Below are 17,559 nucleotides of genomic sequence, written 5' to 3'. Positions count from 1 at the left end.
TTATCCTATTCAATCATCTGGGGCCTTTGGCTAAATGTAACTGAAAGGCAGTTGGCAAGGCTGACCCAGGCATGCAATCTGGAGGGAACGGAGCAGGAAAGAGAAGAGAATAAATCCAAGGGAAGTAAACCAAACCAGCATGGTAGGGAGTTGTTTCTGTTGCCGTGTGTCTGTCTGTCTCCAGAATTCTAGTGGTCCTGTAGCCTAGACCTAAGGTGTGGCTGTCCCCCAGACTGTCCCCTCACTTCCTTCATGTCTTTACTCAGACATCGTGTTAGCAGAGGGGCCTTCTGACATCCTGTATGAGATCGCACCTCCTTACCACCACTACTAACCTTACCCAGTGTCGTTCAGCATAGAACTTGCCAAAGCCAGTGCTTGACATGTTTGCTATTGTTGGTCTCCCACAATTAGAATATAAACTGTGGCAAGGCCATTTTCTCTTCTTTGCTGCCTGTCTTCACACAGAATAGCACTTGTCCTGTAGCTTGATAGATGTTGGTTGATCAAATGAAAAAAGAAGAGTGTGAGCGAGCATGGGTATCCTCTCTACCCCAGGGAGCCCAGCCTTTCCTGAAGAGACTCCTGTCTGGCTTATGCCTTCTTGCTACCCAGCCTGTATGTAATTTCCTGCTGCCTGGAAAGGAGTGACTGGGTCACTCCTCTTGCCAGCTATGGAAGAATGAAAGCATGTGTTCATAAAGTACATTTTACAACATTTCAGTTTGTTTCCGTCCTGGAAACCTCCAAGCACCCGTCTGAGCGAGACCCAGCAGTCAGTAGCCACATTTTTGGAGAAGCAAACTGAATCATAGAGGGTGAGTAACTTGTCAAAGCCCATGTAGCCGCTAGCATTTCTAGAGCCCAGGCACTGTGACTCCTAAGGGCTGAACTGGGTTTGACAGCAGTGGTCTCACTGATACTTCTCGAGCTTTAGACCCAACTCTTTGAGCTCAGGAGCAAATCCCTGCTTCTGCTGATACCTTTCCTAGACTCTGCTTTAGCAAGCGCAGGGAGGATACTTCCTGTTCCTCCCTTCTCACTCTTCCCATATACCAAGGATTCAGGAGCTGCCCCTTCCTTGAGGTCTCACCAGAGGGGTAAATAATCATGTGGACTTAGAGAACAGAATCCCAGAATTGTGACCTCTTGCCTCTCCTGAACTAAAGGTATAGCTTCCTTACCACCCTGGCAACGAGTATGCTGTATCATCTGTTGAAGAGGTCAAGTGTACCAGTATGTGTATCTTTGTGATGTCATGGGCTTGCTGTCCACACCAGTGTAGAGGCATTTTCCCCTGCTTAGACAGCTACTGTGCTGGTATAGACCAGGTTCATAAGAGATCAAAGAGGACCCCAGGTCACTATATGCTCCTCTCTTTTGACCAAACAAAGGTGTATAGTGTTTGTGGTTAGGCTGCTAGACATCACTCTCTTGAGTTTCCAGAGAGGCTAAACATGCAAAGACAGTGTAGTGTGGGTAGAACCCAGGATCTAGAATCAGAAGACCTGGGGTTGAGTCTCAGCTCTAACACTTAACCCATTGTATGAACTTGGGCAAGTCCTCTCTGAGACTCAATATCTTCATCTGAAAATGGGGGTAATACCTATTTACCCTAAAGGGTGGTTATGAGGATCAAATGACATGTATGTGAAAATGCTTTGAAATTGGAAAGCAATGAGGAGGGGGATACTGATTATTGTGGTCACTGACAATAAAACTTGGGGGAAGAATAAAGGATTCTGGGGAGTCAGGCCTTTCAATTACCCCATCACATCTTGTCGCACCAGTCTCCCCCGCTCCCTGTCCAAATGCACCCATATTGTAGAGAAGGAAACGAGGACCAGACAGGGGAAGAAACTTAGCTAACGTCACATGGATGTTGGGGACAACTGGGACGTAGTACTTGGTCTCTTGACTCCCAGGCCAGTTCTGACTCTACTTCGAGGTGGTGGAGGGGACTAATTTATCACTAGGTGCTGAGCCCCCTACTGAACTCTGGAATACCCTGTATTTGGTGATGGTGTGCAATTTAGTGTTTTGTTTTTAAGATTTTATTTATTACTTTTAGAGAGGGAGAATGAGCATGTACCAGTGGGACGAGGGAGAGGGGGAAAGAATCTGAAGCAGACCCGGCACTGAGCGCCCCCAGCTGCCCCCAATTCAGTGGTTGTTAGCATATTCAGAGTAATGCAACCATCCCCGCTATCTAATTCCATGATGTTTTTATCACTCCCCAAAGAAACTCATACCCATTTGTAGTCACTCCTCATTCCTCTTTCTCCCTAGGCCCTGGAAACTGCTTATCTACTTCATGTCTTTTTGAATTTGCCTATTCTGGACATTCATATAAACAAAATCATACAAACGTGGCCTTTGTGTCCGCTGTCTTTCACTTAGCTTAATGTTTTCAAGGCTCATCTGTGTTGTAGCATTTATCAGTAATGCATTCTTTTTTCTGGCCATGTTCCATCCTATGAATATATCACCTTCTGTTTATGTATCAGTTGAGGGACATTTGGCTTGTTTCCACTTGTTGGCTATTGTGAATGGTGCTGCTATGAACATTCATGTATATGTTTTTAATTCTCTTGGGGCATCTTTTTTTAATGTCAATTTACTTTTCCATTTTTTAGAATCTAGATTGAAATGGGCAATTTTTTTCTGTGAAGGATCAGATAGTATTTTAGGCTTTGTGGGCCATGTAATGTCATGTATGTAGTTGCGTTGCTACCACTGCTAAACTCTCCATTGTAGCACAGAAGCTGCCGTAGGCAACATATACACCTGAGTGTGGATGCATTTCCATAAAACTTTAAACAGGCAGTGGGCCAGATTTGACCTGTGGACCGCAGTTTGCCAACCTCTAGTCTGGATGTTACGTTCACATGATTCAATATTCCAAAGGTAAGGACACCTGGGTGGCTCAGTCAGTTAAGCGTCCAACTCTTGGTTTCAGCTCAGGTCGTGATCTCAGGGTCACAAGATGGAGCCCTGTGTCAGGCTCCACGCTCAGCAGGGAGTCGGCTTGGGATTCTCTCTCTCCCTCTGCCCACCCCCCCAGTCCCACTTTCTCTCTCTCTCTCTCTCTCTCTCTCTCAAAAACAATATTCCAAAGGTAGAAAAAGTGAAAATTCCCCCTCCCACTTCAGTCCCCCAACACTGGCTGGGTTTCCCTCCTTAGAAGCAATTTAATGATGTGAGATTTTATGTTCCCTTTCAGAGAGCTGATAAAAAGTGTGTTTTTAAGTGGCTGTGCAATGTTCCAACGTGTTGCATATAGTTTAATAAACATGAAAGGACTAAGATATCTGAAGGTATGCCCTGAAAGACAGAACACTGTTGTAGGTGTGTTGCCCTGACCTGCCCAATTCACTCCTTCATGAGGATATCTTTTGAACTCCTGGGATTTGCCTGGGAGTTCTGGTGATCACTCCTGATGAATATGTTGGGTGATCCCTTTTGGGTCAAAAATAAGCTCTGACTATTGGGGATGCAATATTTTTTTAAGGTGGTTTTTGTGCCAGTTCCACCAGAGAAACATAACCAGTAGGAAGGATCTCTATTAGTTCGTTCTTTATCTACCTATCCATCCATCCAATCTATCTGATTTATTACCAGGAATTGGCTTAGTGGTGGGGGACAGGTAGGCAATTCTGGAATAGTTATGCAGGCTGTAGAGAAGGTCAGGCTGGAAGCTCAGGCAGGAGCTGACACTGCAGTTCACAGGTAGAATTCTTCAGGGAAACCTCAGGCCTTTCAGTTGGTTGGAAGTTGGTCCATCCAGATTATCTGAGATAATCTCCTTTACATAAAGTTAACTGATTGTAGATATTAATGACATGTACAAAATAATTTCTTCACAGTAACACCTAGATCAGTATTTGGTTGAATAGGTATTAGAGCCAAGCCAATTTAATACACGAAACTGATCATCTTAGTCCACATTTTGTTAATCCAGCACCCATATGCATCTCCTAAAACTGTACTTAATTTCCAAATTAAAACAATAACAAAGTCATACTTTCACCTAACATGATACAAGTATCCTGTGTACAACTGAAAATGTGCTAACCCTTTCCCCAGAAGAGGATGCAAAGTCTTTGGGTGATACTCACTCTTCTCCTTGATAATCCTGTAACTTCAATAATTTAATGTAAAGTTAGCTATTATTTTTTATTTTTAAGATTTTATTTATTTGGGGCGCCTGGGTGGCTCAGTGGGTTAAAGCCTCTGCCTTCAGCTCAGGTCATGATCCCAGCGTCCTGGGATTGAGCCCCACATCAGGCTTTCTGCCCAGCGGGAAGCCTGCCTCCCCCTCTCTCTCTGCCGCCTCTCTGTCTACTTTTGATCTCTATCAAATAAATAAATAAAATCTAAAAAAAAAAAAAAAGATTTTATTTATTTATTTGACAGAGAGCACACAGGCAGGGGGCGAGGCAGACAGTGGGAGAAGCAGGCTCCCTGCTGAGCAGGGAGCTCAAGATGGGGCTGGAGCCCAGGACCCTGGGATCATGACCTGAGCCAAAGGTAGATACTTAACTGACTGAGACACCTAGGGGCCCCTAAAGTTAGCTGTTATTAATATGTTTTATGTTAGGGGGTGCCTGGGTGGCTCAGTGGGTTAAAGCCCCTGCCTTCGGCTCAGGTCATGATCCCAGGGTCCTGGGACTGAGCCCCGCATTGGGCTCTCTGCTCAGCAGGAAGCCTGCTTCCTCCCTCTCTCTCTGCCTGCCTCCCTGCCTAGTTGTGATCTCTGTCTGTCAAAGAAATAAAATCTTTAAAAAAATATGTTTTATGTTAGAATACAAGGGGGATAAGAGAGGGAAGAAAAAATATATACACATAAAAATAAATATTTATAATAAAATAAGGAATAAATACTCAATAATTACAGTCCCCATTTCTGCAATTGGTTGGTTAGTCATAGCTGGTGTTTATAAATACCTTCTTCCCCTACCTGTTACATATTTCCTTTGTCCTCAGCAAGCACTGTAATGCTGGTTACGGTTCTTTTCCTAGCAGCATGCTGCCAAACCTTCATTCTTGAAGGGTCTGTGCCATTAGAAGTTTTACCTAAAACTGGGTTGTTAGAATTTTCCGTTGGTTTTAATCACAGGACGTGGTAGTACCAAGAGATTCTTTAAGGGCTACCTTATATTCCAGACATACCTTTCCCTACCTCCATTATGTAATAGAATCCCAGTTTCCCCTTCCTAGTCAGAATCAATCACCTCAGCTAGTATAGTAACTCCCTCCTTGGTCTGTTGATTCAGAGGCATAAGGAGCCCAAACTGGCAGTCTGAACGTCCAGTTCAATGGAATCATTGTGTCTTCCGGCGAAAGTATTCTTCCCTTTGGAATGAAGACTTATAGACCAGCAGACAACATTGCAAGGATGGGAAGCAAAAATTGTGCTAGTGGATCACTGGGGTAACAGTGAGTGGTGACATTCCATTCCCACTCCTTAATTCCTGGAAGCATGGATCCTAGCTGTAGGAAAAAGGACACTATCCCTGGAATGCTGATTTAGAATGTATACAGTCTTCTGAAGTACATTGCTGCAGCCCTGCAAAGTCCTGTCACCTAGCCAGTGCTGTAGCTAGATCTTCAAAAGGCTATTCGACTTTTATATCGAGTCGGCTATTTCAGGATGATGGGGTAACGTAGTAAGACCAGTAAATTCCATGGACATGGACCCATGGCTGCACTTCATTTGCTGTCGAGCGAGTTCTTTGATTAGAACAATGCTGTGTGGAATACCATGACGGTGGAGAAAGCATTCTGGAAGCCCACAGATGGTAGTTTTGGCAGAAGCATTATATGCAAGGAAAGCAAATCCATATCCAGAGTAAGTGTCTGTTCCAGTAAGAGCAAAACACTATCCTTTCCATGATGGAAGTAGTCCAATGTAATCAACCTGCCATGAGGTAGCTGGCAGATCACCGGGGAGTGGCGCCGGCTCACAGTTTGGGTCTCTACTGCTGGCAGATTAGGCGCTCTGCCAGCTTTGCTGCAGCCAGGCTGGCTGTGGTGGATGGAAGTCCGAGTTACTCAGCCCATGCGTAACCTCTGTCCCTGCCACCTGGCTGCTATGTTTGTAAACATAGGGCAGTGGGCAATGACAAGGGGGCCTGGGGAAAGAGGCTGACTTGTAGCCACAGAACAGGTCATCCTATCCACTTGATTATTCAAAAATCCTCCTCTGCAGAGGTCACCCTTGGGTAAGCATTCACATGGGATGCAAATAGCTCTGCATTCTTTGCCCATCCAGAGAGGCCTGCACCCTAGGTTCCTTGTCCCTAATTTTCCAATCATGTTCCTTCTAAGTCCCTGACTGTCCGGCCAAACCACTGGCCGTAGCTCATTAATCAGTATGGATTTACGCCTCTGGCCATGTCTTCCCAGATGAAATGAACAAGCAGGTGCGCTGCTGAAAGTGCTTCACCGCTGTTCTTCCAGAATGTTCTGGAAAGGGGCCATAGGGCTACTGCTGTACACTTCTGGGTGGGGCCTGCAGACTGTGCGGAACCATCCGTAAACCCATCCTGAGTTACTGTTCATCAGTCAGCGGGTCTGAGGGAACTCTCCCTGAGGCCATAGATGCAGTCTGGGAAGGTAATGTGACAGCAGTAGGGGCTACGGTCATTTAGGGCCACTTTATTGTACAGAAAAAAAGAACTAAACCAGCAATTGGAAATATACATATGTACATATATCTCCTATCCAGAACCAGTATCATATATAACATATATGATACAGATACATAATTATTGATGATGTAGGATCAGTAGGATAATAATATATGATCCTAATAGATTATATATATAAAATATATATTAACATATATAATATATATAAAGGGATTTACTGCAAGTTCTTGGCTTATGTGATTGAGGGCTGGGTAGGCGAGTTTGAGGTCTGTAGGCTGGCCGGCGGGGTCTCTGGCAGGAGCTAAAGCTGTGGTCCACAGGCAGAATTTCTTCTTCCTTCTCCTTCAGGGAAACTTCAGTTCTGTTCTTAATGCCTTTCAACTGATTAGATGGGGCCCTCCATATCGTCCAGGATAATCTCCTTTCCATAAAACCAACCGATTGTTGTGTTAATCTTACCTACCTAACACCTTTCTAGCAATACCAGGATAATATGGCCTACGTAAGTGGAAACATACAACTGATCATCACGGTTTGCAAACTGAGAAAGTTATACCTTCTCATAGAGGAATCCAAACATGTACAAAGAGGCAAGTCATTTTTAAAAGTAGCTTTTTTTTTTTAAAAGATTTTATTTACTTATTTGACAGAGAGAGAGATCACAAGTAGGCAGAGAGGCAGGCAGAGAGAGAGGCAGAAGCTCCCCACTGAGCAGAGAGCCCGATGAGGGGCTCCATCCCAGGACTCTGAGACCATGACCTGAACCAAAAGGCAGAGACTTAACCCACTGAGCCACCCAGGTGCCCCTAAAAGTAGCTTTATTTATAGTAAATTGCACATATTTAAAGTATACAATTTAATAAGGTTTGACATATGTATTTGCCATTAAACTATCCCCACAATCAAGATATCAAACATTCTCAACCACCCAAAATCTTCTCATGACCCTCTGAAACCCTCCCTCTCCCTTCCTTGCTTCCCTTTAGCCTGAGGCAATCACTGATTTACTTTTCCTCACTGTAGATGAGTTTGCATTTTCCAGAATTTTATAAAAACGGAGTCCTATGACATGTACTCTTTTTTTGGGCCTCGTTTCTTTCACTCATCATAATTATTTTGAGACTTACCCATGTTGTTCTTCTGCATGTCATACTCTATTCTTTATTGTTGAATAGTCCTGTCATATGGATACACCACAGTGTATTTATCCACTCCCCAATTCAGGGACATTTGAAGTTCCATTTCGACAATTAGGACTAAAGCTGCCATAAACATGTGTATTCAGGTTTTTGTTTTCAAGTAAGTTCTTATTTTATTTGCGTAAGTAACTAGGAGTGGGATTGCTGGATTTTATGCTGAGCATATGTTTAACCTTAAAAGAAACTGCCAAACTATTTTCCAGAGGGGCCACACCATTTTACATTCCCATGAGCAGTGTGCGATGTGAGATTTTCAGTGGCTCCCTATCTTGTGAACACTTGCTATTGTCAGTTTTTCTTTTTATTTTTTTTTGAAAGATTTTTATTTATTTTTTTGACAGACAGAGATCACAAGTAGGCAGAGAGGCAGGCAGAGAGAGAGGAGGAGGAAGCAGGCTCCCCGCTGAGCAGAGAGCCCGATGGGGGCCTCGATCCCAGGACCCTGAGACCATGACCTGAGTTGAAGGCAGAGGCTTAGCCCACTGAGCCACCCAAGCGCCCCTCATTTTGGTTTTAATTTACATTTCCCAAATGACTAATGATGTTGAGCATCTTCTTACGTGATTATTTGTTACCTTTATATCTTTGCTTATCTTTTTACTGGGTTGTTTGTTTTCTCATTGTTGAGTTTTAAGAAGTCCTTTTCTCTTTTCTTTTTTTTTAAGATTTTATTTATTTACTTGACAGAGAGAGATCACAAGTAGGCAGAGATGCAGGCAGAGAGAGAGAGGAGGAAGCAGGCTCCCTGCTGAGCAGAGAGCCCTATTCGGCACTGGATCCCAGGACTCTGAGATCATGACCTGAACTTAAGGCAGAGGCTTAACTCACTGAACCACCCAGGCGCCCTCCTTTTTTCTTTTTTAAGATTTATTTATTTTAGAGGGAGTGCTTGCGTGCAAGCACCTGAGTGGCGGGAGTACCAGACGGAGAGAATCTCAAGCAGACTCCCTGTTGAGTGGAGAGCTGGACCTGGGGCTTGGTCTCAGGACCCATGAGATCATGACCTGAGCCAAAACCGAAGAGTCCATTGCTTATACAGCCTGAGCTACCCAGACACCCCTTAAGAATTACTTCTCAGAACAACAACAACAAAAAGAATTACTTCTCAGTTCTGGATCTAAGTCTGTTCTCAAATACATAATTTGCAAATATTGTCTTTGAGTTTGTGGCTTGTCTTTTCATTCTCTTGTCTCTTACAAAGTAAACATGAAGTCTAACATCTCTTTTTTGCATTGTGCTTTTGGTGTATCTAAGAACACTTTAACCCAAGGTAACAGGTTTCCTCCTACTTTTTTCTAAAAGTTTTAATTTTTTTGGAAGATTTTCTTTATTTGAGAGAGCGAGTGAGAGAGCACGAGTAGGGTGGGATGGGGAGGAGCAGGCAGAGAGGGAGAAGCATGCAGGGAGCCCAACACGGGGCTCGATCCCAGGACCCTGGGATCATGACCTGAGCTGAAGGCAGACACTTAACTAACTAAGCTATTAGGCATCCCAAAGTTCAAAATTCCTATGTCTTCTTGGTGGATTGTACTTTTTGCCAAATGCTTTTTCCACCCCTGTTGAGAGGATTATGTGGTTTTTCTTTTTTATTCCATTAATATGGGAAATTACATTGATTTTTTGAGTGTTAAACCAAACTTGCATTACTAGAATAAATGGTGCTTGGTCATGATGATTGTCCTTTTCATATGTTGTTGAATTTTATTCGCTAGAATTTTGTGAAGAAGTTTTGCACTTATTTTCAGGAGGGATATTGGTCTGTAGGTTTCTTTCCTTGTTATGTCTACATCTGGTTTTGTCATCAGAATCAGGTTAGCCTCCTAAAATGAGTTAGGAACTATTTCCTCCCCTTTAATTTTCTGCAAGTGTTTATGCAAAATGGTTATTATTTCTTTCTTAAATGTTCAAGAGAATTCATCAGTGAGTCCATCTGTGTCTTGAATTTTCTTGTGCATAGGTTTTGTAACTGTAAATTCAATTTCTTGAGCAGAGTTGGGGCTATTCAGGTCGTCTCCTTCTTGAGTAAGCATACCTTTGTATCTGTACAGTTATTTCCCCGTTGCATCTAAGTTACAGAATTCATCTGCAAAAAGTTAATGATATTTCCTTATCATCATTTTATTTGCATGGAATCCATCATAATGTCATCTCTCAGCCCTACTATTGGTAATTTTGTCTTCCCCCTTTCCCCCCCTGATTAGTTTTGCTGGACGTTTATCAACATTATGGATCTTCTCAAGAAATCAGATTTTGGTTTCATTTATTTACTCAATTTTTATGTTTTCTGTTTTATTTATTTCCACTCCAATCTTTCTTTTTTTCTGCTTACTTTGGGATCAATGTGCTGTTCTTATTTCTTATTTTTTTGTTCTTATTTTTGAGGTCATTGTTTGAAGTCTTTCTCCTTTTCTAATATAGGCATTTAGTGCTATAAATTTTGCTCTAAGCTTTAGCAGCATCCACAAATTTTGATTGGTTGTATTTTGATTTTAATTCAGTTCAAATTACTTGCTAATTTCTTTTTTATTTTTTCTTTGGCCCATGGATTATTTAAAGTAAATCATTTAGTTTCCAAATATTTGGGGATTTTCAGTTATCTTTATGTTACTGACTTTTTACTTAATTCCACTGTAGATAGAGAATATACTTTAGTGATTTGAATCCTTTAAAATTTATTTAAATTTGTTTTATGGCCCAAAATATGGTCTCTCTTGGTAAATTTTCAATATACATAAAAAAATAATGCATATTCTATTGCTATTGAGGATTGGGCCAATTTGATCAATATAGTCTTCTCTATCCTCACTGGTCTCTGTCTAATTGTTCTCTAAATTACTGACATTCCAACTATAATTATGAACTTTTCTATTTTTCCTTAAATTTTTAGCATTCTTTTTTGTTTAATATATTTTGAAGCTCCTCATAAACCTTTAGGATTGTTATATCCTTTCAATGAATTGATTTATTTATCATTATGAAATGATTCTCTTTATCCCTGGTAATATTCCTTGCTCTGAAATCTATTGCATCTTCAACTTTCTTTCTTTTTTTAAAAAAATATTTTATTTATTTATTTGACAGAGAGAGAGAGTACAAGCAGGGGGAGAGGCAGGCAGAGGGAGAGGGAGAAGCAGGCTCCCTGCTCAGCTGGGAGCCCGATGTGAGGCTTGATCTCAGGACCCCAGGATCATGACCTGAGCCGAAGGCAGATGTTTACCCAACTGAGCCACCAAGGCGCCCCAGTGTTTTTTTTGTTTGTTTGTTTGTTTGTTTTTTGTTTTGTTTTGTTTTTTTTTAAGTAGCATGGGTTCCCCCAGCTTTTTAATTTTAACCTATCTATATTTTTATATTTAAGTGACTTTCTTGTAAGCAACATATAGTTGGGTCTTACTTTCCTTTTTTTTAAAAAAATTGAGGTATAATTTATATATAACACTGTGTAAATAAAGTGTACAGTATGTTGATTTGATACATTTACATATTACAACATGATTGCCACATAGCTTAGCTAACACCTCTATGATGTCATATAATTATCATTTCTCTTTTGTGATGAGAACAATTAAGATCTAGTCTCTTAGCAACTTTGAAGTTCATAATACAGTATTGTTGACTGTCATCACTGTGCTATGCCTTAGATCTCCAGAACTGACTTATCTGCTATTTACATTCATATTTTTAGTTGCTAAATGTGGCAGCCCTGGATGGAGGGGAACTGAGGCCTCCTGCCAACAGCTAGCACTGACTCTTTCTCTATGTGAGTGAGACATTTGGGAAGCTCCAGTCACACCTTCAGAGGACTGCAGTCCTTGCCAATATCTTGACTGCAACCTCAGGAGAGAGCCTGAGTCAGAACCAACTAGCTAAACACTCCAGAATTCCTAATTCTTAGATACTGTGTGACATAGTCAATGTTTCTTATTGTTTTAAGTCACTATGTTTTGGAGTAATTTGTTACACAGCAATAGATCACTATTACAGGCACATAAACATTTGACTACAAGTGCAGAGAAAAATTGGGATAAACTTTAATCCTCTGCGGAAGGAATTGGCTTTGAGCAGCTGAAGTGTAAGGCAGCGCTAATCTTTTTTTTTTTAAGATTTTATTTATTTATTTGATAGAGATCACAAGTAGGCAGAGAGGGAGGCAGGCAGAGAGAGAGGGTGAAGCAGGCTCCCCGCTGAGCCGAGAGCCCGATGTGGGTCTCGATCCCAGGACCCTGAGATCATGACCTGAGCTGAAGGCAGAGGCTTAACCCACTGAGCCACCCTGGTGCCCCAGGCAGCTCTAATCTTATCTATAATTTTTAATAAGGAGAATGTAGGATAGGAAAATATATGCTATATAAATATTAATTAAAGGAATGTTCATTAAGAAATAAATGTTGGCGAGGATGTGGAGAAAAGGGAACCCTCATGCACTGTTGGTGGGAACATAACTTGGTGCAGCCACAGTGGAAAACAGTATGGAGGTTCCTCAAAAAACCAAAATTGGAAATATCATCTGACCCTATAATTCCACTACTGGGTATTTACCCAAAGAAAAGGAAAACACTAATTTGAAAATATACATGCACCTCTATGTTTATTGCAGCATTATTTACAATAGCTACAATATGGTAGCAACCCAAATGTCCATTGACAGATGAATGGATAAGGAAGATTTAGTATGTATGTATGATGGAATATTATGCAGCCATGATAAGGAGATCTTGCCATTTGTGACAACATGGATAGACCTAGAGGATATTATTCTGCTAAGTGAAATAAGTCAGACTCAGAAAGACAAATACCATATGATTTCACTTATATATAAAATCCCCCCAAACCCCACAAATGAATAAACAAACAAAAAGCAGAGTCAGACCTATAAAAACAGAGAAGAGATTGATGGTTGCCATGGGGAAAGTGTGGGGTGGTAGGAGAAATGGGTGAAGGGGAATGGAAGATACAGCCCTCCAGTTATGGAATGAATAAGTCACAGGAATAAAAGGCACAGTATAGGGAATCCAGTCAATGTTGTAATAACATTGTATGGTGACATATGGTAGCTACACTTGTGGTGAGCATAGACTAATGTATAGGGAAGTTGAATCAGTATCTTTTACACCTGAAACTAATGTAACATTGTGTGTCAGTTGTACTGAAATTAACAAATTTGTAAAAATGAAACAATGTCTACTAACTGATGTATAAAGAAAAGTGTGGTATCCATACAATGGAATATTTTTTGGCCGAGATAAGGAATGGAGTACTGATTCATGCTTATAATATGGATGAACCCTGAAAATGTTATGCTAAGTGAAAGAAGCCAGACACAAAAGGCCAAGTAAAACCTGTTATTTTTTTTTAATTTTATTTATTTATTTGAGAGATAGATATCACAAGTAGGCAGAGAGGCAGGCAGAGAGAGAGGGGGGGAAGCAGGCTCCCTGCTGAGCAGAGAGCCCGATGCGGGGCTCGATCCCAGGACCCTGAGTCCATGACCTGAGCCGATGGCAGAGGCTTTAACCCACTGAGCCACCCAGGTGCCCCAGTAAAACCTGTTATATAATAAATACTTATTGTTTGGGGCCACTAGGTCCTGGGGGGAATTTGTTACACAGCAATAGATAACTAATGCAGTGGGTTTATAAGAATTAGTATGAATAAGGGAATATATGTGAAACATCTGACACAAAGAAGGCCACCATAACGAATGGTGGCTAGTGTGAGTGGGAAAAATGTCCTCCAGTTCCAGAGATTATCTCCTGTGGGCAACCAGGGATGAGGAGAAGAGTGGGGCCAGGGCCTCAGCCCTTGCCCCAGCTGCACATAGCCTCCCCGGGTCACTCTCTGCTTGCCCTCGTCCTTTGTCTCTACCTTCCTCCTTTTTAGGGTATCATCACTTTGTTGAGTAGAGTTATGTAAATACAGTTATACTATATGTAAGTAGTATGCAACTAATAGTTATCTATAAAACTAATATAGATCAGTTATATATATACCCCTTAATATTTTTTTTTAAAGATTTTATTTATTTATTTGTCAGAGAGAGTGAGCACAGGCAGACAGAGAGGCAGGCAGAGGCAGAGGGAGAAGCAGGTTCCCTGCTGAGCAAGGAGCCTGATGTGGGACTCGATCCCAGGACCCTGGGATCATGACCCGAGCCGAAGGCAGCTGCTTAACCAACTGAGCCACCCAGGCGTCCCACCCCTTAATATTTATGTGGCTGGAGGCAAAGCCTTGTCTTGTTTACTTCTACACATCCAACACCATGCCTCGTACACAGCAGACACTCAGAGCATATTTGCAAAAAGAACGAATGAAGAATAACATAGGAAACAGCTCTTAAATTGTAAAAGAATGACCCACATATGTTGACCTAGCTTACTTCTAGGGATCTGTCGGAAAGTGGGTGCAGGGGGGAAAGCCAAAGATCCAAGGATGGTTATTGCAATATTGCTCATTAACAGTTAAGAAAAAAAACTTGGAAACAACCAACTACTTATCCTTAGGGGTGAATGAATTATGTGACGTCCGGTTTCTGGAATGTTCTGCAGCAATTCAGAAAGAATGAGTGTCTGTCCACTGACTTGATGTTGGGTGAGATGAGCAAGTGGCAGAGAAATGCACATGGCATGATCTTTTGTTGTCCAATAAACCTGACCAAAGCACCTCTACGTAGGGTATGTGTATGTGGACATGGCTATGTGAGTATGGAGTTGAGGGTAGAGCTACGTCCAAGATGCTAGTATTGAGGGGAGCTGGCAGGAGATTAATTACTTTTTAAAGTGTATGATTGTCTCATTAGATGCAATAAACATGAGTTATTTTTGTGATTTTTGAAGAGTTTAGTAAAATTCTGAAGTAAACCAGTGGAAACCTTGGGTCTAATTGTCCCTATTCTCAGTTCCCTGAAGGTGGATCCTGGATCTTTTATCAGAGAGTCAGGTGAGGGGAAGATGGGCCGACTTCACCCTCAATTTTGAGGTCCGCCATCCTCTTGTGTTCTTTAAACCAAGTGAGAGTCACCCACCCTCTACGGGAAACCCCTTTTTAGCCTTAAAGCCAACAGCCTCCAGCTCCTGCTAGCAGGAAAAAACTAATGAGAGAAGGGACTCCCCTTCTCTCATCCTGCATCTGACCTGGGAGTGAACTCTTCTCTGTTCTCTGGGGAGAGGTCTCTTTCCTATCCAGAGAAAAAAGAATATCTGTGGCTTCTGCCCCTTTTTCAAGGGAAGGGCATGTGGCCAGTGTTTCTCTAACCTGATTGTGAGCACTATCCTTTTATAGGGAAAAAATTCCAGCACTCCCAGTGTTGACTAATTTTGTTATAATATTACTTAAGTATGTATAAGCATAAAACTAGGTATAAATGTATGCTTATAGCTCTTATGTGGCTATGAAACCAAAAGCAAATTGGCAAATTAAATACCAATGAAATTACAAAACGTATAAAATTCAAATGGACACTAATGCAATCTTTTCCTCTTTCGTTTCTAAGTCACACTGGCTGTCAGGAACTCTTGCTTGCCAGCCACAGCCTGGGCTCTAATACCTAGCATGCTGTCCTGGATGGGGCCAGGAGGACGGTTCATCTCTCCCCCCACTTAGCTTCATGTGAACCCCCCAAATCCTCCCTTCTAACTGTGCTTTTCCGGGTCATTTGGTGTTTCCAAGGTATGAGTGCATTTTCCTCTCACTGACTCTGAATAATGAAAGAAGCCAAAGCTACCAGGGATAGAAACAGGGATGCTGAAATGGGGCGGGGGGAGCTCTTAGTTTTAAAGTGGACACCCAGCATTCACTAAAAAAAGAAAGTTATTATCGCCACGACAAACATGGGTCTTGAAGGTATTTGCCTAAGTGAAGTAAGTGGGGCCAAGAAAGACAAATACTGCGTGGTCTCACTTATATGTGGAATTTAAAGCACCAAACTCACAGAGCAGGGAGTAGAGGGGGGTGGCCAGGGGCTGAGGGGTGGGGGAAATGGGAGATGTTGGTCAGAGGGTACAGACTGCCGGATTTAGGGTGAGGACATGCCAGGATCTAATGTGGGACACGGGGACATTAGTTGACAGTGCTGTGTACTTGAAAGTTGAGACATGTAACATGTGGCGATTCGATACACGTATTCAATGGCAGTAGAGCTAGAATGTCCTCAGCACCACCAGCACCACCACAAACGGTAGTTGTGGGAGGTGGAGGGTGTGTGAACCAACCTGTCGCGGTCAACATGTCCCACTGAATACAGGGTTCAAATCACCACATGTTACATGTCACAAAACGACATGTTCTATATCAATTCCACCTCAATAAAGCTGGGAAAAAATTATCAAATGAAAACATAAAGTAAAAAATTATCCTAGTAAATTCTTATAACCCCAAGAACACTTGAGTTAAACCAATGTAGGGACAGAGGGGCAGACTCAGAGGCTGTGGTCCCTATCTTCCTATCTGCATCGCGCCGGTGGTGAGTATTTGGGTGGACTATCTTGCCCTGCCTCAGTTTCTTCATCTGCAAAATAGAAATGGTAAAACTTACTCCTCCGAGTTCCTATGAGGGCTTATTTTAAAAAAATTTTTTAGAATATTTGTGTTTTTTTTTTAGAGAGAGAGAGGGAGAGAAAGCAAGGAGAGGGGCACGGGGAGGGGGAGCAAGAGAATCTCCAGCAGACTCCCCCCTGAGCGTGGAGCCCAATATGGGGCTCGATCTCACAACCCTGAGATCAAGACCTGAACCGAAATCAAGAGTTGGATGCTCAGTCCACGGAGTCACCCAGGCACCCCCTCCCATGAGGGTTTACGTAAGTGAAAGAATGTATATGAAAGTGCTTGACAAGTTATCAAGAGTAATAGAAATGTCAGCTATTAATTTTAGCGGTGGGGCACAGTGTGCTTTGAAGTCACCTTGTGATTTGGCCAGGTCTCTTATGGTAGCTTCAGTTCTCTCATCCGTAAAGGGGGGATAAAAACTCTTACCTCGCGGAGTAAGTGATGATGTAGGCAAAAGCACTTTATGTATTAATTCAGCACGAGGAGAAGCTGCTCTGTGCTGCTTTGGCACATCGTTTTTCTTCCCATCTCTCTCCCGGCCTCATTTTGCATCTAGAAATCGTAGTGTTTGGCCTGAATGCTCTTTGATCCTGCCACCCTGGCCTTACGCTTCGGGTCTTCCATGCAGTGACTATCCATCCATCCATCCATCCATCCATCAATACGAACTTACTGATCATCACCCGTGTAGCGAAAGCTACAAAGTGGAAATGAAATCAACATTTCCCAAGCACCGACTTCATACTTTTATCATCTCTGGGCATAATCAGAGTGCCCAGTTTGTAAAAGAAGGGTTGTCAAGAAAAGTCACACTGTGCCCAGAGCAAGGTTTTGTGCACGGAAATGTAGCTGAACGCGCACGGGGAAGCAGCACCATCTTCTGGCTGAAGTGGGTAATGCCGCACTGTCGCGGGAGCGCGGAGCTAGTTGTCTCAGGGGGAGAAACCTCTGAAGAGAGCTCCACAGGAGGCTCCCTGAGGTGGGGCGGGCTGGGGCGGGCGGGGGCGGGGAGAAGAGGGGAGGAGTAAAAGGCGAGGGGAGAGTGTGTGTGTGCTCTCCACAAGAGGCTCCCTGTGAGGGGGGGAGAGTGTGTGTATGTGTGTGTGTGTGTGTGTGTTACACGCCATTCTGTTTTTCCAAATTTGCTGTCCTCCACCATCAGAATTTTA

This window comes from Martes martes (genome assembly GCF_963455335.1).
Source record: "Martes martes genome assembly, chromosome: 16".
NCBI lineage: Eukaryota > Metazoa > Chordata > Mammalia > Carnivora > Mustelidae > Martes > Martes martes.
The sequence above is the reverse complement of the archived record's forward strand: the minus strand, read 5'-3'. Positions refer to the sequence as shown.